Below are 24,356 nucleotides of genomic sequence, written 5' to 3'. Positions count from 1 at the left end.
GGGCCCGTGAGCCACGGCTGCTGAGCCTGCGCGTCCGGAGCCTGTGCTCCGCAACGGGAGAGGCCACAACAGTGAAAGGCCCGTGTACCGCAAAAAAAACAAAAAAAAAATAGTCTTTAAGAAATAATAATTATTTTACCTTTATTTTAATCTGTGTGTGTGTGTGTGTGTATTTAGTTTACACACAAGATTGCCTTTAATTTCCATAATAGCCTTATTGGTGGTAATTAAGATAAATATTTTTAAAAGTCAAATGAGGAATCTGAGATGCTACAGAAGCTATTTTGCCGCAGGTCATTTGGCAAATATGTGAACAAACCATGTTTATGATATTGAAAGCAACGTTCTTCCAGATTTTTCCAGCTTACACAAATGCATAGTTTGTATCCAAAAAGGAATCCTATGAACTAGGAAATTTTGTCTCAGTTATATTTCTAAATGAATGCTCCTTGGATGACTGCTCCCTTTCTTAAACATTTTAGCTGAGTTTCTGCTAACTTGTAATATACTTTAGGCTGCAGTCCTTGAGCCGATGTGATAGCACTGTTGTATATACGCATTGCATTCTCCTCTGCTCCTATGGCTGTCAATACGATTGTTTCTTGAGATGTCCTCAGTCAGGACAACAGACATGTTATACCACCTTTGGATTTCTAACAGTTCTGAGTAACTCTCTGGATATATGTTTTGTACATAGGTGAGAGAAAAGTGAACATATATTTCTAAATTTCTGGGGAATTATTTAGAAGTGAATATGAAGTAACTCAATGGACAGCTGTGTGATAGCCCCACCCATCAGTGCCCTGCAGCAGCTGCAGCCCTACCATAATGGAAAGGCACACACAGAACACATAGGGGACACCCTCTGAGCACCTGGCTCTGATGGCTCAATGGATAGTTAGCATATGTCACAAAAATATTTCAGTAGAAGTAGGATGGTTAGACACTTGCCAGAGAATCCGATCTCCCGGGTTCTTGTAAAGACAGAATGAATACCTCATTTTCCTGCCATTTAACCATTTGTCCTCAAATAAAGAAATAACAAACCTAACATTTCCTGTCTAATTGCTATAGATATGTGATGAGAAATCATATTTTTTTGCACAATTTTTTGAGGACCTGATAAAAATAGTACTAAGAAAGGGAGCATTCTCCTCATATTTTTCTGAATTAGGTAAGAGAAATATAATTTTGTAGTTTCCTTTCTTTCATTTTTGGAGGTTCTAGTGAAACTCAGTCCTGGCCATGAGGGACAACTAGCTGAGAGCAGAGAGAGGAAAAGAGGTGCTGAAATGACCCAGGCTTCCAGAGTTCTTACAGTCACAAGTTTTCTAGTTAGTTGTAAGCCCTGATAACTCTGGTTATCATATGATTTTGGTTATCATATGGTCATAGATTTTGCTAATGCCAAACCTGAATGAGAGGTAGTCTTTTTTATGTTTGTTTGAGAACCACCTGCTTCATTGCTTTGGAGTAAATTAGTCAATGAAAACTTTTCAGAGAAACTTGAAAATTCCAAGTTTCACATGAACTTTAGATAGATAACCTGTTGCCTCAGTGCTGCAGATTGTGGTCATCAGTGCCTGTTTCACTTTTTCTGAACTTTGGTGGTGAATTCCCTGATCTTTGTTCCCCCAGCTCTTCTATCCTTCAGATAAATCCTTATTCTTAGAGCAAACCCTTTATTCCTGGAATTTTAAAGTGGCTCTGCTTTCTTAAATAAATCCAGACTGAAAGGGTCCAGTTTCCAGGGCATATGTATTAGTAGTTGCTGTTTAGTTGAGAAAGACCATGTATACCAAGAAGAAAATTAGAAGTATTATAAGTAAGAATGAGGGAGTAAAAAGGTCCTGAGATGACAGGAGGGGTTGTGGTCAAGAGTATTGTTGAATGAGCTATCCTTGGGCAGGAGGAGGAAGGGACATATCTTATGACTAGAAGAAAGTTAAGAATGATGTATTAGTTTGCTTCCTCTGAGAAGAAGACACCAGAATGGAATTAAATGTGCAAGTTATTTATTGGGAAAAATGCCTATGAGGGAAAATGGGGAGCTGGAGGAGGCTTTGGTTCAGGGGAGAACTTTGGTTCAGGTATGACCTCTGTGAAGGAAAGATGGAAGAAAAAAAGGTTGAGTAGGAAGTGCAAGTGCCATTTTGGAATTCTTTATCTAACCCGTTATCACCTGTGAGCACATCCCACGGAGAGCCCCACCCACATTGCACCTCAGCTGCGCCTCACAGCTGTGTGATAGCCCCACCCATCAGTGCCCTGCAGCAGCTGCAGCCCTACCATAATGGAAAGGCACACACAGAACGCATAGGAGACACCCTCTGAGCACCTGGCTCTGATGGCCAGGTGGGATTACACTTCTGAGCCCCACAGGACATCCTTTAAATAAGGTCAGTCCTTCAAAACTGGGAGACATAGCTGACATACCTAACACATAGTAACAAATGCAGAGAATTAGGCAAAATGAGGAGACAGAGGAATATGTTTCAATCAAAAGAACAAGACAAAACCCTTAGCAAAAGAGGTAAGTGAAATGGAGATGAGCAATCTGCCTGACGAAGTGTTCAAAGTATTGGTCATAAAGATGCTCACAGAACTTGGGAGAAGAATGGATGAACACAACGAGAACTTCAATGAAGAGATAGAAAATATAAGAAAGTATCAAACAGAAATTATAATTGAACTGAAAAACACACTACAGGCATTCAATATCAGAATAGATGAGGTAGAAGAACAAATCAGTGAGCTGGAAGACAAAACAATGAAACTCACTCAGACAGAGCAGCAAAATGAAAAAAGAATTTTATTAAAGTGAAGCTACCTGAAGGTACCTTTGGAACAACATGAAGTGGAGTAACATTTGTATTATAGGAGTCCCAGAATAAGAGAGAAAGGGCCAGAAAAATTATTTGAAGAAATAGTGGCTGAAAACTTTCCCAATCTGGGGAAGGAAACAGACATATAGGTCCAGGAAATCCAGAGAATTCTAAATAAGATGAACACAAAAAGACACAAACCAAAACACATTATAATTAAAATGTTAAAAATTAAGGATAAAGAGAGAATTCTAAAAGCAGCAAGAGAAAAACAGTTTGTTACATATAAGACAAACCCCATAAAGCTATTGGCAGGTTTTTCAGCAGAAACTTTATAGGTCAGAAGGGAGTGGCATGACATATTCAAAGTGATGAAAGAAAAAAAATACCAAACAAAAACTCTCTACCCTGCAAGGTTATCACTCAGAATTGAAGGAGAGGTCAAGAATTTCCCAGACAAACAAAAGTTAAAGGGGTTCATCACCACTAAACCAGCCCTACAAGAATATTAAAAGGATTTCTCTAAGTTGAAAAGAAATGGTACAGTTAGAAAACACACAAAAGTAAAAATCTCCCTGGAAAGGGTAAGTACATAAAAGAGGCAGTGGATTGATCTTTTACTTATAAAGCAAGCTTGAAGGTTAAAAGACACAAGTAGTAAAAATAACTAAAATTACAGTAATTATTTAAGGGATGCATAAAATAAAACGATGTAAAATTTGTCACCAAAAGTATAACAAGTATAAAAAGTATATTTTTAAACTATAAAAAGATAAAGCTTTGAAGTATGTTCAAATTTAAGCTACTACCAACTTAAAACAGGCTAATACTTATAAATGGTGTTGTATGTGAACCTCATGGCAGCCACAAGGATAAAACTTATAGTAAATACAAAAAGAAAATGAGAATGGAGTCTAAACATAGCAGTAAAGAAAACCACCAAAACACAAGGGAAGAGAGAAAGAGGAGAAGAAATAGGGAGGAATTACAAAAAACAGCCAGAAAACAATTAACAAAATGGCAACAACTACATATCTATCAATAATTACTTTAAATGTTAATGGACTAAATTCAAAAGACATATAGTGGCCGAATGGATTTTAAAAAGACTAATCTATATGCTGCTAATAAGATACTTACTTCAGAAGAAAGGGCACATATAGACTGAAAGTGAAGGGATGGAAAAATATATTCTATGCACATGGAAATGAACAGAAAGCTGGAGTAGCTATACTCATACCAGACAAAATAGAATTAAAACAAAGACTATAATAAAAAACAAAGAAGAGCATTACATAATGATAAAAGGGTCAATCCAGCAAGAAGATATACATTTATATATGTATATGCACCCAACAGAGGAGCACCAAGAGATATAAAGCAAATATTAACAGACTTAAAGGAAGAAATTGAAAGCAATTTCTTGTTAAAGTAGGGGACTTTAACACCCAACTTACATCAATGGACAGATCATCAAGATAGAAAATCAACAGGGAAACATCAGACATAAATGACACAATAGACCCAATTGCTCAACAGATATCTACAGAACATTCTATCCAAAAGCAGCAGAATACACATTCTTCTCAAGTGCATATGGAACATTCTCCAGGATAGATCACATGTTAGGTCACAAAACAAGAATCAATATATTCAAGAAGACTGAAATCGTATCAGACATCTTCTCCAACTACAAAAGTATGAAACTAGAAACCAATCACAAGAAAAAAAATGGGAAAAAACATAACATGGAGATTAAAAAACATACTACTGAAAAACCAATGAGTCATCAAAGAAATCAAAGGAGAAATAAAAAATACCTAGAGGCAAAGGAAAATAGATATACAACATGAAGTCTATGGGATGCAGTGCAAATGGTTCTTTAAAATTTTTTTAAAATATTTATTTATATTAAAGTATAGTTGTCTATGGGATGCAGTGCAAATGGTTCTTTTAAATTTTTAAAAAATATTTATTTATTTATATTAAAGTATAGTTGACTTACAATGTTGTGTTAGTTTCTGGTGTACAGCAAAGTGATTCAGTTATATATGCATATATACATGTACCTATATTCTTTTTCATTATGGTTTATTACAGGATATTGAATATATTTAGTTCCCTGTGCTATACAATAGGACCTTGTTGTTTATCCATTCTATATATAATAGTTTGCATCTGCTAGTCCCAAGCTACCATTTCAACCCTCCCCCATCCCCCCTCCTCCTTGGCAGTCACAAGTCCCTTCTCTATGTCTGTGAGTCTCTTTCTGTTTCACTCTAAGAGAGATGTTCATAGCAATAGAGCCTACATCCAGGAACAAGAAAAATCCCAAATAAACAATTTACCTATACCCCCAAAATACAGAAAAGAATAAAGTCCAGAATTAGTATAAAGAAGAAAATAATAAAGATCAGAGCAAATAAATTAAAAGGAAACTAAGAAAAAACTAAGAGCTGGTTCTTTGAAAAGGCAAACAAAATTGACCAATCTTTATCTAAACTAACCAAGAAAAAAAGACAGGACTCAAATAAAATTAGAGGTGAAAGGGTAGAAGTTAAAACTGACACCACAGAAATACAAAGGATCATAAGAGACTACTATGAACAATTATACACCAACAAATTGGACAACCTAGAAGAAATGGATAAATTCTTAGAAACATACACTCTTGTAAGGGTGACTCATGAAGAAATATAAAATTTGAATACACTGATTACTAGTAAGGAGATTGAAACAGTGATCAAAAATCTCCCAACAAACGAAGTCCAGGACAGGACTCAAACTTACAAAAATTGAAGATGAATAATCTCCAACAAAACATTAGTAAACCAAAACTAACAATATAGTAAAAGAATCATACACCATAATTAAGGGGGATTTATTCCAGGGATGCAAGGATGGTTCAATACCTGTAAATCAATCGGTGTGATACATCACTTTAACAAAATAAAGTATGAAAATCATATGATCATCTCAATAGATGCAGAAAAGGCATTTGACAAAATTCAACATCCATTCATCAAAAAACTCTCAACAAAATGGGTTTAAAGGGAAAGTACCTCAGCATAATGAAGTCATATATGACAAACCCACAGCTAACATCATGATCAATGGTGAAAAGCTCAAAGCTTTCCCTCTAAGATAAGGAACAAGACAGGATGCCCACTCTTGCCACTTTTATTTAACATAGTATTGGAAGTCCTAGCCAGAGCAATTAGGCAAGAAAAAGAAATAAAGGGCATCCAAATCAGGAAGAAGTAAAACTGTCACTATTTGCAGATGACATCACACTATATCTAGAAACCCTAAAGACTCCAACAAAAAGCCGTTAGAACTAATAAATGAATCCTGTAAAGTCACAGGATACAAAATAAGTATACAGAAATCTGTGGCATTTCTATACAGGAATAACAAACTATCAGAAAGAGAAATTTTTAAAAGTCCCATTTACCACTAAATCAAAAAGAATAAAATACCTAGGAATAAATTTAACCAAGGAGGTGAAAGACCTGTACTCTGAAAAGTATAAGACACCGACGAAAGAAACTGAAGAAGACACAAATAAATAGAAAGAAATTTCCTGGTTGTGGATTGGAAGACTCAGTATTGTTAAAATGTCCATACTACCCAAAGCAACATACAAATTCAGTGCAATCCTTTTCAAAATTCCAATGGCACATTTCACAGAACCAGAGTGAATAATTCTAATATTTGTATGAAACCACAAAAAGATCCTGAATAGCCAAAACAATCTTGAGAAAGAAGAACAAAGCTGGAGGTATCAAACTCCCTGATTACTATAAAGGTATAGTAATCAAAACAACATATTCTGGCACATAAACAGTCATACAGATCAATGAAACAAAACTGAAAGCCCAGAAATAAACCCACACATATAAGAACAACTAATTTATGGCAAAGGAGTAAAGAACTTACAATGGAGACGAACAGTGTTTTCAAAACATGGTGTTAGGAAAACTGGACAGCCACATGAAAAGGAATGAAATTAGATCACTATCTTACATTATACAAAAAAACTCACTCAAAATGAATTTAAGACTTAAATGTAAGACTTGAGATCATAACAGTCCTTGAAGAAAACATAGGTAGTCACTTCACTGACATGGGACTTAGAGTTGTTTTTTTTTTGAATGTGACTCCAAAGGAAAGGGAAAAAAAGTAAAAATAAGCAAATGAGAATGGGGCAACATCAAACTAAAACTGAAAAAGTTCTGCACAGTGAAGGAAACCATCATCTAAATGAAAAGGCAACCTACTGAAAGGGAGAAGATAATTGCAAATCATATATGTGATAAGGGGTTAATATTCAAAATATATAAAGAACTCATACAACTCAACAACAAACAAACATTCTGATTAAAAAATGTACAGAGACTATGAATAGACATTTTGTCAAAGAAGACATACAGGTGGTCAAGAGACACATGAAAAGATGCTCAACATCTAAGATGTTCGATGTCTAATTATTAGGGAAGTGCAAGTCAAATCTACAGTGAGATATCAAGCTCACACCTGTTAGAATGGCAGTTATGGAAAGGACAAGAAACAACAAATGTTGGAGAGAATTCAGAGAAAAGTGAACACTCATACACTGCTGGTGGGAATATAAATTGGTGAAGCCACTATAGAAAATGGTATGGAGATGCCTCAGAAAATTAAAAATAGAACTACCATATGACCAAGCTATTCTACTTCTGGGTATTTAACTGAAGAACATGAAAACACTAATTCAAAAAGATATATGCACCTTATGTTCACTGCAGCATTATTTACAATAGCCCAAATCTGGTAACAACCTAAGTGTCCATTGATGGATGAATGGATAAAGAAGACATGGTGTATATGTTTACATAAAATGGAATATTATTCAGCCATAAAAATGAAATCCTGCCATTTATGATAACATGGATAGACCTTAAAGATATTATGCTAAGTGAAATAATTCAGATGGAGAAATACAAATACTATATGATTTCACTCATATATGGAGTATAAAAAAAACCCCAAAGAACAAACAAAATAAAACAAAAACAAACTCATGAATACAGAAAACACACTAATGGTTACCAGAGGCAAGAGGATTGGGGGTGGGTGGGTGAAATGGGTGAAGGGGGTCAACTGTACGATGAAGGATGATAACTAGGCTTGTGGGGGTAATCATTTTGTAGTATATACAGATGTTGAATTACAATGCTGTTCACCTGAAACATATATATATATATATATATATATATATATATATATATGCATGTCACACAAAAGCCAAAAAAAGAAGAAAAAGAAATCAAAATGAATTGGGAGAGGATTATTTAAAGTTTTAAATTATTTATACTTAGATTAAATCTATCTTACATGATAAGAAATGGTGTAAATAATTTTTCTCCACTAGAAGTATAACTTCTAAAAGGAAAGAGAAAAAATCTATGTGTTTCAAGTTGCTGGAAATTGAGGCACAGTTTTGGTTATTTTAAACAGGCTCATTTAAACTGATTTATGTGGGGAACATTTTGAACAATTGCGCTGACAGTTTGAAATAAGTTCTTTCAACACTGAACTGAATTATTTCAATAGTTGATTTTTTCTCTTTATGAAGCTAGCCAAAATGAGGAGATAAGATAGGTCCAATATTTACATTGAAATTAGTTCAATTAGAACTTTGGCAGTAGAACTATAACCTCCCCAGCCACTAGTTGAGTGTTTTAGAGAAGTTTGCATGTGATCAAGGCATGCACATGCAATGGTTTGGCAGTAGGTAGAGGCCATCCAGAGTATGATAAGTTAGTCTGTGTCCTTTATTCACTCTGCATTCACAGAGTGAAGAATAGTGCTGTCACTGGGGGTATTTATCATGTTCACTGGAAAACTGATGTCAAAAATTATTAAATGATATCATGTTTTCTTCAATTTATGCCAGTGTTATATTTTTATTGATATTGAACTGAAAGACTTTGGATTGCTAATTTTAAAAACAGGGAAAAAAGTCTTAGATCCTATCTTCTAGTGAATACATTCTCTACTCTCTGTAGTGATTTAGAGCTCCTGATTTTAGGAGCACATAACAATTTTGCTGATTTAATGTGCAATAATTGGCACGTTATGAACACTTTGATCTTGCCTGAGGAATAATTCCTGAATAGATAACCCAAGCTTAGGAAAACTGTAATGTTTATTGACAGTTAATTGTTGTTCTTTTTTTGTTCCATTTCCAAATGGGTATTTTTAAATTACCCTAGTTTTCCTAAGGCTGACAAAGGAGAATAAATTTTAGACTTACATTGTCCAGTATGGCAGGCACTAGCCACATGGAGTTATTAAGCATTGAAAGGTGGCTGGTTCAGATTGAGATGTCCTGTAAGAGTAAAATACACACCATATTTCAGGTCTTAATACAATAAAACAAAGTAAAATGGTTATTGATCACACATTGAATCACTAACACTTTGGATACACTGTGAAATAACATATATGAACTAATTAATTTTATCTTTTTTAACTTTAGACTTACATATGTGGCTCACATTATATTTGTTGGATGACATGACTATAGAGTATTCCAGAAGCAAAGATGAAGAAGTATCAGGATTTGGTCTACTACAAGACAAGAAAAAGGCAAAAAAGGTAAAGTAAGAGCAGGGTGAGTAGAAATCAGGAAAAATATGATAGAAATAAAATAAACATTATAGGTAATCACTATACATGTAGAAGTCTCACGATCTTGTAAATGAGTTCAGAGATGTTTAGATGAGAGAAATGTGCTTATGAAAGGAAGTGTCTTTTTTGTTTTTCAAGTTATTCTGTAGACATTTTTTTGAATTTCATTATTTTTTTATACAGCAGGTTCTTATTAGTTATCGATTTTATACATATTAGTGTATATATGTCAATCCTAATCTTCCAATTCATCCCACACCCCCACTTTCCCCCCTTGGTCTCCATAGGTTTGTTCTCTACATCTGTGTCTCTATTTCTGCCTTGGAAACTGGTTCATCTGTACCATTTTTCTAGACTCCACATATATGCGTTAATATACAACATTTGTTTTTCTCTTCTGACTTACTTCACTCTGTATGACAGTTTCTAGGTTCATCCATGTCTCTACAAAAGACCCAATTTCACTCCTTCTTATGGATGAGTAATATTCCATTGTATATATGTACCACATCTTCTTTATCCATTCATCTGTTGATGGACATTTGGGTTGGTCTATGACCTGGCTATTGTAAATAGTGCTGCAGTGAACATTGGGGTGCATGTGTCTTTTTGAACTATGGTTTTCTCTGGGTATATGCCCAGTACTGGGATTGCTGGGTCATATGGTAATTCTATTTTTAGTTGAACAGAACCTCCAAACTGTTCTCTATAGTGGCTGTATTAATTTACATTTCCACCAACAGTGCAAGAGGGTTCCCTTTTCTCCACACCCTCTCCAGCAATTGTTGTCTGTAGATTTTCTTTTTTTGGGGGGGGGATTTTTTTTTTTCAAACAGAAAGTCACAAAAATTATAATCATCCTCATCAGTTCACTCAGTCCCATGTAATTAATTTTTTTCATCTTGATCTTTTGTTAGAACTTTTATGAATTCATCAGTTTTCCATTAGAGTTCTGAAAATGCTTATTCATTCAGTTCTGCAGTATACTCAGTTACCAGAAACCTGTACTCGTCAGAGTCTTTTCCATGAATTACTTGAAGATGAAACCCTTTTATAGGAACATTTTTGCAAAAGCATCAGAGTACACCCAGAACTGTCTGTAAATGACAAAAGACTTAAAAATGACCATGGTTAAAGATTTGATGAAAGTTCATAATAATGCAATTGACAAGAAAAATTAGTTATTTCTGAGATATACTTTTTAAAGTAATAACTAGATTTATGACTTATAACATTATACCAGAACATAAAAGAGTTTTAGAAATTTCATGTAATGTCTGAAACATTTACATTAACATATTTCCATACAAATAACCCAAAGAAAGTTTAGTATCAGTTGTTTTTTTTGTTGTTTGTTTGGTTTTTTACACTGCAGGTTCTTATTAGTCATCAATTTTATACACATCAGTGTATACATGTCAATCCCAATCGCCCAATTCAGCACACCACCATCCCCACCCCACCGCAGTTTTCCCCCCTTGGTGTCCCTAAGTTTGTTCTCTACATCTGTGTCTCAACTTCTGCCCTGCAAACTGGTTCATCTGTACCATTTTTCTAGGTTCCACATACATGAGTTAACATACGATATTTGTTTTTCTCTTTCTGACTTACTTCACTCTGTATGACAGTCGCTAGATCAATCCACGTCTCAACAAATGACCCAATTTTGTTCCTTTTTATGGCTGAGTAATATTCCATTGTATATATATACCACATCTCCTTTATCCATTCGTCTGTCGATGGGCATTTAGGTTGCTTCCATGACCTGGCTATTGTAAATAGTGCTTCAATGAACATTGGGGTGCATGTGTCTTTTTGAATTATGGTTTTCTCTGGGTATATACCCAGTAGTGGGATTGCTGGATCACATGGTAATTCTATTTTTAGTTTTTTAAGGAACCTCCATACTGTTCTCCATAGTGGCTCTATCAATTTAAATTCCCACCAACAGTGCAAGAGGGTTCCCTTTTTTCCACACCCTCTCCAGCATTTGTTGTTTGTAGATTTTCTGATGATGCCCATTTTAACTGGTGTGAGGTGATACCTCATTGTAGTTTTGATTTGCATTTCTCTAATAATTAGTGATACTGAGCAGCTTTTCATGTGCCTCTTGGCCATCTATATGTCTTCTTTGGAGAAATGTCTATTTAGGTCTCCTGCCCATTTTCTGATTGGGTTGTTTGTTTTTTTAATATTGAGCTGCATGAGCTGTTTATATAATTTGGAGATGAATCCTTTGTCCATTGATTCGTTTGCAAATATTTTCTCCCATTCTGAGGGTTGCCTTTTTGTCTTGTTTATATTTCCTTTGCTGTGCAAAAACTTTTAAGTTTCATTAGGTCCCACTTGTTTATTTTTGTTTTTATTTCCATTACTCTAGGAGGTGGGTCAAAAAAGATCTTGCTGTGATTTATGTCCAAGAGTGTTCTTCCTATGTTTACCTCTAAGAGTTTTATAGTGTCCGGTCTTACATTTAGGTTTTTAATCCGCTTGAGTTTATTTTGGTGTATGGTGTTAGGGTGTGTTCTAATTTCATCGTTTACATGTAGCTGTCCAGTTTTCCCAGCACCACTTATTGAAGAGACTGTCTTTTCTCCACTGTATATCCTTGCCTCCTTTGTCATAGATTAGTTGACCATAGGTGCGTGGGTTTATTTCTGAGTTTTCTATCCTGTTCCATTGATCTATATTTCTGTTTTTGTGCCAGTACCATACTGTCTTGATTACTGTAGCTTTGTAGTACAGTCTGAAGTCAGCAAGTCTGATTCCTCCAACTCCATTTTTTCTGCTCAAGATTGCTTTGGCTATTTGGGGTCTTTTGTGTCCCCATACAAATTTTAAGATTTTTTTGTTCTAGTTCTGTAAAAAATTCCATTGGTAACTTGATAGGGATTGCATTGAATCTGTAGATTGCTTTGGAAAGTATAGTCGTTTTCACAATATTGATTCTTCCAATCCAAGAACATGGTATATCTCTCCATCTGTTTGTGTCATTTTTTCTTATGTTTTATTAATTAATTTTTTTTTAACTTATTTATGGCTGTGTTGGATCTTCGTTGCTGTGTGCGGGCTTTTCTCTAGTTGTGGTGAGTGGGGGCTGCTCTTCGTTGCGGTGCGCCAGCTTCTCATTGCGGTGGCTTCTCTTGCTGCAGAGCACGGGCTCTAGGCGTGTGGGCTTCAGTAGTTGTGGCACACAGGCTCAGTAGTTTTGGCTCGCGGGCTCTGGAGCACAGGTTCAGTAGTTATGGCGCATGGGCTTAGCTGCTCTGCAGCATGTGGGATCTTCCTGGACCAGGGCTTGAACCCGTGTCCCCTGCATTGGCAGGCAGATTCTTAACCACTGTACGACCAGGGAAGTCCTGTGTGTGTCATCTATGATTTCTTTCATCTGTGTCTTATGGTTTTCCTTTTTTTTTTTGGACCTGCAGGGATGGCACCTTTTTTAAAAAATAAATTTATTTTATTTTATTTATTATTTTTGGCTGCATTGGGTCTTTGTTGCTGTACGCGGGCTTTCTCTAGTCACAGTGAGTGGGGGCTACTCTTCGTTGCGGTGCATGGGCTTCTCATTGTGGTGGCTTCTCTTTCTGTGGAGCACGGGCTCTAGGAGCATGGGCTTCAGTAGTTGTGGCACATGGGCCTAGTTGCTCCACAGCATGTGGGCTCTTCCGAGACCAGGGCTCGAACCCATGTCCCCAGCATTGGCAGGCAGATTCTTAACAACTGTGCCACCAGGGAAGCCCTCTTATGGTTTTCTGAGTACAGGTCCTTTACCTCCTTAGGTAGGTTTATTCCTAGGTATCTTATTCTTTTTGTTGCAGTGGTGAATGGGGTTGTTTCCTTGATTTCTCTTTCTGATCTTTCATTGTTAGTGTACGGGAATACAAAAGATTTCTGTGTATTAATTTTGTATCCTGCAACTGTACCAAATTCATTGATTAGCTCTAGTAGTTTTCTGGTGGCATCTTTAGGATTATCTGTGCATAGTATCATGTAATCTGCAAACAGTGACAGTTTTATTTCTTTTCATATTTGGATTCCTTTTATTTCTTTTTCTTCTCTGATTGCCATGGCTAAGACTTCCTAAAAAAGAAAAGAAAAAAAAAGTGAAAAAAAAAGTGTGGACATCTTTGTCTTGTTCCTGATCTTAGAGGAAATGCTTTCAGTTTTTTACCATTGAGAATGATGTTTGCTGGGGGGGTTGTCGTATATGGCCTTTATTATGTTGAGGTAGGTTCCGTCTATGCCCACTTTCTGGAGAACTTTTATCATAAATGGGTGTTGAATTTTCTCAAAAGCTTTTTCTGCATCTATTGAGATGATCACATGGTTTTTATTCTTCAGTTTGGTAATATGGTGTATCACATTGATTGATTTGCGTATACTGAAGAATCCTTGCACCTCTGGGATAAATCCCACTTGATCATGGTGTGTGATCCTTCTAATGTATTGTTGGATTCTGTTTGCTAGTATTTTGTTGAGGATATTTGCATCTATATTCATCAGTGATATTGGTCTGTAATTTTCTTTTTTTGTAGTATCTTTGTCTGGTTTTGGTATCAGGGTGATGGTGGCCTCATAGAATGCGTTTGGGAGTGTTCCTTCCTCTGCAAGTTTTTGGAAGAGTTTGAGAAAGATGGGTGTTAGCTCTTCTCTAAATGTTTGATAGTATTCACCTGTGAAGGCATCTGGTCCTGGACTTCTGTTTGTTGGAAGATTTTTAATCACAGTTTCAATTTCATTACTTGTGATTGGTCTGTTCATATTTTCTATTTCTTCCTGGTTCAGTTTGGAAAGGTTATACCTTTCTAAGAATTTATTCATTTCTTCCAGGTTGTCCATTTTATTGGCACAGCGTTGCTTGTAGTAGTCTCTTAGGATGCTTTGTATTTCTGCAGTGTCCATTGCAAGTTCTCCTTTTTCATTTCTAATTTTATTCATTTGAGTCCTCTCCCCCTTTTTGTTGACGAGTCTGGCTAATGGTTTATCAATTTTATCTTCTCAAAGAACCAGCTTTTAGTTTTATTGATCTTTGCTATTGTTTTCTTTGTTCCTATTTCATTTATTTCTACTCTAATCTTTATGATTTCTTTCCTTCTACTAACTTCGGGTTTTGTGTGTTCTTCTTTCTCTAGTTCCTTTTCGTGTAAGATTAGATAGTTTATTTGAGTTTTTTCTTGTTTCTTGAGGTAGGAGTTTATTGCTATAAACTTCCCTATTAGAACTGCTTTTGCCACATGCCACAGGTTTTGGATCGTCATGTTTTGGTTGTCATTTTTCTCTAGGTATTTTCTAATTCCCTTTGATTTCTTCAGTGATCTCTTGGTTATTTAGTAACGTATTGTTTAGCCTCCATGTGTTTGTGTTTTTTATGTTTTTCTCCCTGTCACTGATTTCTAATTTCATAGTCTTGTGGTTGGAAAAGATGCTTGGTATGATTTTAATTTTCTTAATTTACTGAGGCTTGATTTGTGACACAAGATGTGATCTATCCTGTAGAACATTCCGTGTGCACTTGAGAAAAAATGTAATCTGCTGTTTTTGGATGGAATGTCCTAAAATTATTAAATCTATCTGATCTATTGTGTCATTTAAAGCGTTTCCTTATTAATTTTCTGTCCGGATGATCTGTTCATTGGTGTAAGTGAGGTGTTACAATCCCCCACTATTACTGTGTTACTGTCAATTTCCCCTTTTATGGCTGTTAGCGTTTGCCTTATGTATTGAGGTGCTCCTATTTTGGGTGTATTTATATTTGTTATATATTGTTCTTGGATTGATCCCTTGATCATTATGTAGTGACCTTCCTTGTCTCTTGTAACATTCTTTGTTTTAAAGTCTGTATTATCTGATATGAGTATTGCTACTCTAGCTTTCTTTTCATTTTCATTTGCATGGAATATCTTTTTCCATCCCCTCACTTTCAGTCTGTATGTATCCCTAGGTTTAAAGTCGGTCTCTTGTAGACAGTATATATATTCTATCCATTCAGTGAGCCTGTGTCTTTTCATTGCAGCATTTAATCCATTCACATTTAAGGTAATTATCTATATGTGTGTTCTTACTACCATTTTCATAATTGTTTTGGGTTTGATTTTGTAGGTCCTTTTCTTCTATTGTGTTTCCCACTTAGAGAAGTTCCTTTAGCATTTGCTGTAGAGCTGGTTTGGTGGTGCTGAATTCTCTTACCTTTTGCTTCTCTGTAAAGCTTTTGATTTCTCTGCTGAATCTGAATGAGATCCTTGCTGGGTAGAGTAATCTTGGTTGTAGGTTCTTCCCTTTCATCACTTTAAATATATCACGCAACTCCCTTCTGGCTTGTAGAGTTTCTGCTGAGAAATCAGCTGTTAACCTTATGGGAGTTCCCTTGTTTGTTATTTATCATTTTTCCCTTGTTGCTTTTAATAATTTTTCTTTGTCTTTGATTTTTGTCAATTTGATTACTATGTGTCTCGGTGTGCTTCTCCTTGGGTTTATCCTTCCTGGGACTCTCTGTGCTTCCTGGACTTGGGTGGCTATTTCCTTTCCCATGTTAGGGAAGTTTTCGACTATAATCTCTTCTAATATTTTCTCGGGTCCTTTCTCTCCCTCTTCACCTTCTGGGACCCCTATAATGTGAATGTTGGTGTGTTTAATGTTTTCCCGGAGGTCTCTTAGGCTGTCTTCATTTCTTTTCATTCTTTTTTCTTTATTCTGTTCCGCAGCAGTGAATTCCACCATTCTGTCTTCCAGGTCACTTTTCCGTTCTTCTGCCTCAGTTATTCTGCTATTGATTCTTTCTAGTGTATTTTCATTTCAGTTACTGTATTGTTCATCTCTGTTTGTTTGTTCTTTAATTCTTCTAGGTGTTTGTTTTGTAATTCTTCTAGGTCTTTGTTAAACATTTCTTGCATCTTCTCAATCTTTGCCTCCATCCTTTTTCCAAGGTCCTGGATCATCTTCACTATCATTATTCTGAATTCTTTTTCTGTAAGGTTGCCTATGTCCCTTTCATTTAATTGTTTTTTTTCTGGGGTTTTATCTTGTTCCTTCATCTGGTACATAGTCCTTTGCCTTTTCATTTTGTCTGTCTTTCTGTGAACGTAGTTTTTGTTCCACAAGCTGCAGGATTGTGGTTTTTCTTGCTTCTGCTGTCTGCCCTCTGGTGGATGAGGCTATCTAAGAGGCTTGTGCAACCTTCCTGATGGGAGGGACTAGTGATGGGTAGAGCTGGCTGTTGCTCTGGTGGGCAGAGCTCAGTAAAACTTTAATCCGCTTGTCTGCTGATGGGTGGGGCTGAGTTCCCTCCCAGTTGGTTGTTTGGCCTGAGGTGACCCAGCTCTGGAGGCTACAGGCTCTTTGATGGGGCTAATGGCAGAATCAAGGAGGACTCATGCCAAGAAGTACTTCCCAGAACTTCTGTTGCCAGTGTCCTTGTCCCCACGGTGAGCCACAGCCACCCTCCACCTTTGCAGGACACCCTCCAACACTAGCAGGTAGGTGTAGCTCATTCTCCTATGGGGTCATTGCTCCTTCCTCCTGGTTCCCGAGGCTCACACTACTTTGTATGTGCCCTCAAGAGTGGAGTCTGATTCCCCCAGTCCTGTCAAAGTCCTGCAATCAAATCCCGGTAGCCTTCAAAGTCTGATTCTCTGGGAATTCCTCCTCCCATTGCCAGACCCCGAGGTTGAGAAGATTGATGTGGGGCTCAGAACTTTCATTCCAGTGGGTGGATTTCTGTGGTATAATTGTTCTTCAGTTTGTGAGTCACCCATCCAGCACTTATGGGGTTTGATTTTATTGTGATTGCATGCCTCCTACCATCTCATTGTGGCTTCTCCTTTGTCTTTGGATGTGGGGTATCTTTTTTGGTGAGTTCCAGTGTCTTCCTCTCAATGATTGTTCAGCAGTTAGCTGTGATTCCGGTGCTCTCGCAAGAGGGAGTGAATGCATGTCCTTCTACTCCACCATCTTGAAGCAGGACTCAGTCTTTTCTTTTAATGATAGGGTTATAGATATACTATTCTAGAGTGAGGCAGGTGGAAAAAAAATTTCAGAACTCAACTGGGGAGAAAGAAAGATTTCTTTTAAAATCATATTTTATTATTAAAGACTAGGAGCTATAAAATAGTTAATCATCTTGATGGTATTATTGCTCTGAATAGCTTATTACTACAGTCACAGTTTTAAAGCCCTTTCTATTTAATTTCAGAGATTCTATTCCTGGATGAATAACTCGCAGACTAGCATTCTGAAAATATACGAGGAATCATATGAATAACTGTTGAGCTGAATAGGAGAAAGGATATATACTCATGTTCATATTGTGTGTTCATAAGTTAAACATGCCCATCTGTAGGAGGAAATTGGTAGCTACTTTAGTTAACACTTTTAGTTTTGATCAAAATCATTCAACACCTGGCATTTTTGCAAGGTTAGAAAGGATTATAATTTACAGCAGTAAAATAGATGATTTATTTGCTCACTGAAATTTTCATTTGGATTTTATGGGGCAGAATATCTGAATATCATGAGAAGAAAATTCACAGGCTTCCTTGGTGGTGCAGTGGTTAAGAGTCCGCCTGCCGATGCAGGGGACACAGGTTCGTGCCCCGGTCCAGGAAGATCCCACATGCCGCGGAGCGGCTGAGCCCGTGAGCCATGGCCGCTGAGCCTGCGCGTCTGGAGCCTGTGCTCCGCAACGGGAGAGGCCACACCAGTGAGAGGCCCGTGTACCGCAGAAAAAAAAAAAAAAAAAGAAAAAAAAGAAAATTCACAACCATCAAACCCCTTAAAATCTAATGAAAAAAATGGTGTCTCTTTACAAACATGTCTTGCAAACAATTCAAAATACATAGTTGAAATGTCTAGCATAGTTATGGCAAAAAGACGTTAGAGAAGTTTTTTGTTTTGCAATTCCGTTCTTATATGTTAAATTAATTTTAGACTCCATATTATAAAATAATAAAACTACCTTAAATTCTTTATTTTAAAACTTGTCATTAGGTGACTTTATCCAGAGAATTGTACAGTAATATGCCGTTTTCTTTTGTTGGATCATTCATTCATTCATTCAATAAATATTTATCTACCTACTATGTGCCAAGAACTAACTCGAGTATTAAGGATTCAAATCAGCAAAAGACATGTCCATGTTGTCATGTTGCTGTCAGTCTAATGGAGGAAATAGTCATATGAGTAGACAAGTCAATCTAATGAGGGAAGGAGTGTAATAGGGAGCTGAACCAAGCATGATGGGGCACAGAGGGGAGCAAGTAATCTTTTGTTTGAGAGAAACCTTCATTTTCCTTAAAAATGTCCCTTTCTTCCACAAACAGAAATTAAAGATGTAGGAATATGGATATAAGGTAATGCATTCCTCATTTCTATAAATACACAAATTGAATAAAGATTTCTAATTAGATGCTATAGCCATTCCTGTATTTATAAATGGAGAATTTCACTACCTTCTACAATGCACACCTTACACTATGCATAAAGAATACATATATGACAGAAGGAAATTCATTATGTAGCAGAAGGAAAATTATTTATAGAGAGTGTAACATGGTCAAGCTGAGCTTCCTATTAGTAAGCAGTAAAGAGGTGGTTATAAAGAAAAAGGCTTCAATCTGACGGCATATACAAATGGTGACCAGTCAACATCTGCTTTCATGTTTGTTTTCACAATAGTTAAGACCATAGTGTTTGATGCCAATCAACCTTGGGTTAATGTGTTCTGGGTAATGTGCCATTTACTAATTGTGATCACTTAGGAAAGTCAATCCATTTCTTGAAGCTTCAGTTTCCTTCTATGAAAAATGAGGATAACAGTAATACTTCATAGGTATGTTGTGAGGATTATATGAGAAAATCTTAGTGAAACTCTTAGCACAGAGCCTGGGAATAGGACATGTTTAATAAATGGTAGCTATATTATGATTAATGTGCCTTGTCAAGTTATTTTTTAAATATTTACATTGGTTATTGATCCTCTGGCACTATTTCTGGGACTTCTTTTACTCCCTAAGGCTAGAAGGGGAGCAACAAAGGGAAAGATTTATGGAGAGACTGGCTTCAGCCGTAATAGAAGTAACCACCTCCTTCTAGTGCTTTCTTTCCTAGAAAACCTAAATTGAGAAGTATTATGGGTGGCTAGCACACTGGTTAAAACTCAGGAGATCAACAAATATTTATTGAGATACCGCTATGGACACAAAATTATGTAAACTATATCATTGGATCTCTCTGATTGTCAGTTTCCTTGTCTATAAAGAGCTGGGTTAAATCTCCAGCTCCAGTTCCAAATTGTATTACTTAGAATTAGATGGTGCTCTAACTGGAAAAGAAAAACTAAACAGGACGGTTTATTTCTCTCTCACAACAGAGCCCAGGACGTCGCCATCTGGGGATGTTATGGCAGATCGGCTCTGCAAAAACCTAAAAGGCCTAAACTCCTTTCGAGGATTGCTGAGGAAGTATCCCCATCTTCTTTATCCAAGATGGTGACTGGTATCAAAAGATCAAAAACCTGGTTAGAGATGCCAACCTTTGCAATGAGGGTCGGTCAACAAAGACTAACCTGTAAGTGGCTTCATGGACAATGAGGATAGAAAAGGCCTCTGTGTGGCAATTATCTGGTCACAGATAGTTACCCCTTTAATGACTGAAAGGACCCCTCCACTCTATTTTTGTGTTGTTTTTGTACAGATTTCAGAAATTGAAGGCTGCTAATCTGAGTAGTTCTCAAATGTGAGGAACTGCTAGTCTTGGATTTTTTCCCATTAAATTCAGCTGATCATATTGATCAATAGATAAATGTAAATAGCTTCAAATTTTAAAAGTCAAGTTTAAAAGTTGATTCAGTGTTTTTTCTTCACTGTATCAAACAATGTCAGTGCTTTATTTAATAATTCTCTTCTGTATCATGGCATTTGTTACTTGCTTATATATTACCTTGTCAATTATGCATTTGTAAATTTAAAGGTAATATGCATTATTGACCAGTTTTATTATATAAGCTATGGACCTCACGTGCATACAGAAAGACAGCAGTCAAGCACTACCACAAGTTGCAAAACGTCATCTAAGCATTAAGTAATTGTACAACATAGACTGCTAATGTCAGTTCACTCTGTGGTGTCAAGTGTAGAACGTACAATTAGCTGGTGATTTCCTCACACTTTTGATACTACTTGTACCTATATGTCTTTCAGAAAGACATTGGTGGACTCTGTATCCCTTTTGTATCTTTAATATAATAATTGTACATATTTGGTATGTTTTAGATGAAGATGGTAGAAATGTACTATATTATGCTTCTACATCCGATTTGTCCAACCTGGAAAATAAATAAATATAACATAAAGCCTTGTCTATTGAAACAAAGAGAAGTTAGTGACTGGAGTGCTAGAGCTACAGCCATAAGTGATATCTGCACATTGGGCACCAGGGACAATGTGACAAAGAATAATGGGCAAAGAGCACACGAGGTATTTCATTAAAAAGGTTAAAAAATGAACTATTTTAAAGTGTAAAATTCAATGGCAGTTAGAATATTCACAATGTTGTGCAACCACCTCCTCTAACTAGTTCTAAAACATTTTCATCATTCCAAAAAACACCCCCCTACCCCAAACCCAGTTAGACAGTGACTTGCATGGTCATTCTATTTTAAATTGCAACCTCTTCATCAGCGGTCCCCAACCTTTTTGGCAACAGGGACCGGTTTCGTGGAAGACAATTTTTCCACGGACCAGGGTAGAGGGGATGGTTTCAGGATGATTCAAGAGCATTACATTTGTTGTGCATTTTATTTCTATTATTATTACATTGTGATATATAATGAAATAATTATACAACTCACCATAATGCAGAATCAGTGGGAGCCCTGAGCTTGTTTTCCTGCAACTAGATGGTCCCCTCTGGGGGAGATGGGGACAGACACCCGAAGTGTGCTGCTATGTCCAGTCTACTCCGTGATCTCCTCGTTTTGGTTGCTGTCACTGCAGAAAACCCTGCTTCACAAAGATAGGATGTTAGAAATGGAAGCAGGCTTTTCAGTGCTTTTGTGGCAATCTCAGGATATTCCTCCTTGACTTTAATCCAGAACGTGTGGAGATTTGAAGTTGTCTCAAACATACTTTTAAGGCCACCGTCATTTGAGATCTCAAGCAGCTGATTCTAGCACCAACAAAGTCAATTCACCTGGCTTATTCACAAATGGATCGTCGATCCATTCCTTCCAAGTTTGGGGGTCTTTTGTGGTTGAGAAGTAATGCTCAAACTCTTTTGAAAGCTGAGATAGGTGGTCATGCACCAGCTGGGAGAAAGAAGGCCCTGGCTCAGTTTCTTTCAAAATCTCTGCTCATGTTTGAAACATGTCAAAAATCCCAATGTTCCCTCATCGCCCCCATAATTTCAGGTTGGCTTTGAATGCAGCCACTTTATCTGCCGACTTGAACACAGTTGTCGTTCTCCCCTGAAGTGACATTGAGTTCGTTGAGCAGGTTGAATGTGTCACATAAGTAAGCAAGTTTTGCGACCCATTCTGTGTCACTGAAATGTGCTGCCAGTGGTGACTGTTCTTCTAAAAGAAATCTCTGGTGCAACTCTCATAACTCAAAAACTCTGGCCAGTGATCTCCCTTTAGAAGCCATCTTACTTCTGTGTATAAGGGAAGACGTGCATGCTCTGCTTTCCTCTCCTCACAGAGCTGTGCAAACAGACGTGAGTTAAGGGCATGTACTTTGATGTGGTTGATAATCTTAATCACATCGTGCAAAACGTTGTTAAGTTCAGGTGACGTTTTTCGGCTAGCCAGCATTTCTCTATGTATGACACAGTGCGTAGAATACTTCACATTCAGAAGTAACCTCTTTGACCTGAGTAGTGAAACCAGAAAGCCGTCCAGTCATGGCAGCTGCTCCGTCCGTGCATATACCTACACAAAATGACTGATTCAGTTTTCCTGATATGTAATCATTCAAAGACTTGAATAGTTCTGCAGCTGTGGTGTTGGTTGGCAACAAAAGTGCACATAACATATCCTCATGCACATCCTCCTGAAAAATATATAGCACAAAAACAAGCATTATTGCCTTGTTGTCAACAGTGGTAGACTCGTCAACCTGGATTGCATACCACGGTGACTCATTAATCCTCTCTAACAACTGTGCCTCAATATCCTCTTTTTTTCATCAAGTCGTCTAGTTACGGTGCAGCTGAAAGAGGAATGTGCCACCTTTTGAACTGCAGCCTCTCCTAAAAGTTCATGACAAATGTCCTTAGCAGCAGGCAGGATCAACTCTTCACCAATAGCAAAGTGCTTCTTAGCTTTAGCAATGCTGTTAGTCACTAAGAATGATGCTCTCAGTGCAGACATACTTGATGAAGTGGTGGCCTTCAATAATTGCTTCTGTTCTTCGTGTTCAAGTTTTCTTTTCTTTTGAAAAACTCTAGAGGCTTGTCTTTTAATGCGGTGTGCTTGGTCTCCATGTGGCGAAGCAGTTTTGAAGGTTTCATGGCTTTGTTGGATAGCCGGTCACCACATATTATACAAAGTGGGCTTGGAGAACGTGAATCACCTGTTGCAATGAACACGTAAATTTAAGTAGGACTCTTGGTATTTTCTTTTAAATGCAGCTTTCTTTTTGTAGGCAGTCTTAGACTCTTCTGCTGTCTCATCACTGGGTCTTTCCCCCTTTTCAAAGAAGCTCTCCAGTGACATTTGTTTTTTACTTTTTGTCTAGGCTTAGCTTGTGGGCTTACCAAAATGTGACTGAGACAAGTGCGCAATATGGGAAAGAGGCGTGGGCAGAAGTGGTAAAGAAAATAACGGGCAGGCCACGCTCAGACTAAAATAAGTGTCAGGTTCTGACTTAGAGCCTGCCACCAGATGCAGCTGTACAACTGAAGTACATGAACTCACTTGCCACTATAAAGCTTGCCACCAGATGCAGCTTAATTGTCACTTGCCACTCAGTGATAGGGTTTTGATATGAGTCTGCCAGCAATTGATTTATCATGGTCTCTGTGCAGTCAAACCTCTCTGCTAATGATTATCTGTATTTGCAGCCGCTCCCCAGCGCTAGCATCACCTCAGCTCCACCTCAGATCATCAGGCATTAGATTCTCATAAGGAGCACACAACCCACATCCCTAGCATGTGCAGTTCACAGTAGGGTTCGCATTCCTAAGAGAATCTAATACCACCACTGATCTGACAGGAGGTGGAGCTCAGGTGGTAATGCGAGCAATGGGGAGCAGCTGTAAATACAGATGAAGCTTTGCTTGCTCTCCAGCCTCTCACCTCCTGCTGTGCGGCCTGGTTCCTAACGGGCCACGGTTTGTTTCCTTTCAGTTAAATATCAGCTACCAGGAGGGCAAGCATTGTCAGTCTTCCCAAACTAGCTAAGCAACGAATGGACAACCAACAACTGAAATGTAAATTCCTTGAAGATAGGGAATTTGTCAGTGTTGGACTGCTGAATCACCTTCACCTATAACAGAATATGACACACAGTAGGCACTCAATAAATATCTGTTGGGTGAACTGATGACATTTAGAGTCAGACCGATCTTGCCTTTATTTAATAGACTCTATGACAAGCAATCAATGTAATAATCACTTATGGAGAAAAAAGAGTGACATCTGCATTTCTGAAGATCTGGACACAAGAAGGGTATTTTCCCTAGGAGGAAATATTCTTTAGTCATGACTTAACCATGATGTGAAATGACTAATGTACGAGAAAAATTAGAATTACTACTTTAACACTTTCCTTAATTTTCCCAGAGATGAGATATGAAATTTTCCACATTTCTGTGAATGAATCATTTCCTTGTTTGTACTATGTTTTAGTTATACAACAGACA

At 37.2% G+C, this 24,356-nt stretch overlaps 1 protein-coding gene across 8 annotated transcripts in view; it reads right to left on the bottom strand.

Moving 5' to 3' along the window:
• Window positions 1-24,356, bottom strand: part of ELOVL6 (ELOVL fatty acid elongase 6) — a 435,739-nt gene that overhangs the window by 176,201 nt on the left and 235,182 nt on the right. For 7 of the 8 annotated variants that reach the window (XM_073804977.1, XM_073804979.1, XM_073804982.1 and 4 more), the window contains one exon: window positions 9,124-9,198. The gene's annotated coding sequence lies outside the window, so the exon portion shown is untranslated. Of the gene's footprint in view, window positions 1-9,123; window positions 9,199-21,345; window positions 23,066-24,356 lie in introns of all 8 variants that reach the window. The other variant, XM_073804980.1, reaches the window with a different exon arrangement.

The sequence above is a fragment of the Tursiops truncatus genome, chromosome 5 (assembly GCF_011762595.2).
Source record: "Tursiops truncatus isolate mTurTru1 chromosome 5, mTurTru1.mat.Y, whole genome shotgun sequence".
Lineage (NCBI taxonomy): Eukaryota > Metazoa > Chordata > Mammalia > Artiodactyla > Delphinidae > Tursiops > Tursiops truncatus.
The sequence above is the reverse complement of the archived record's forward strand: the minus strand, read 5'-3'. Positions and strand labels throughout refer to the sequence as shown.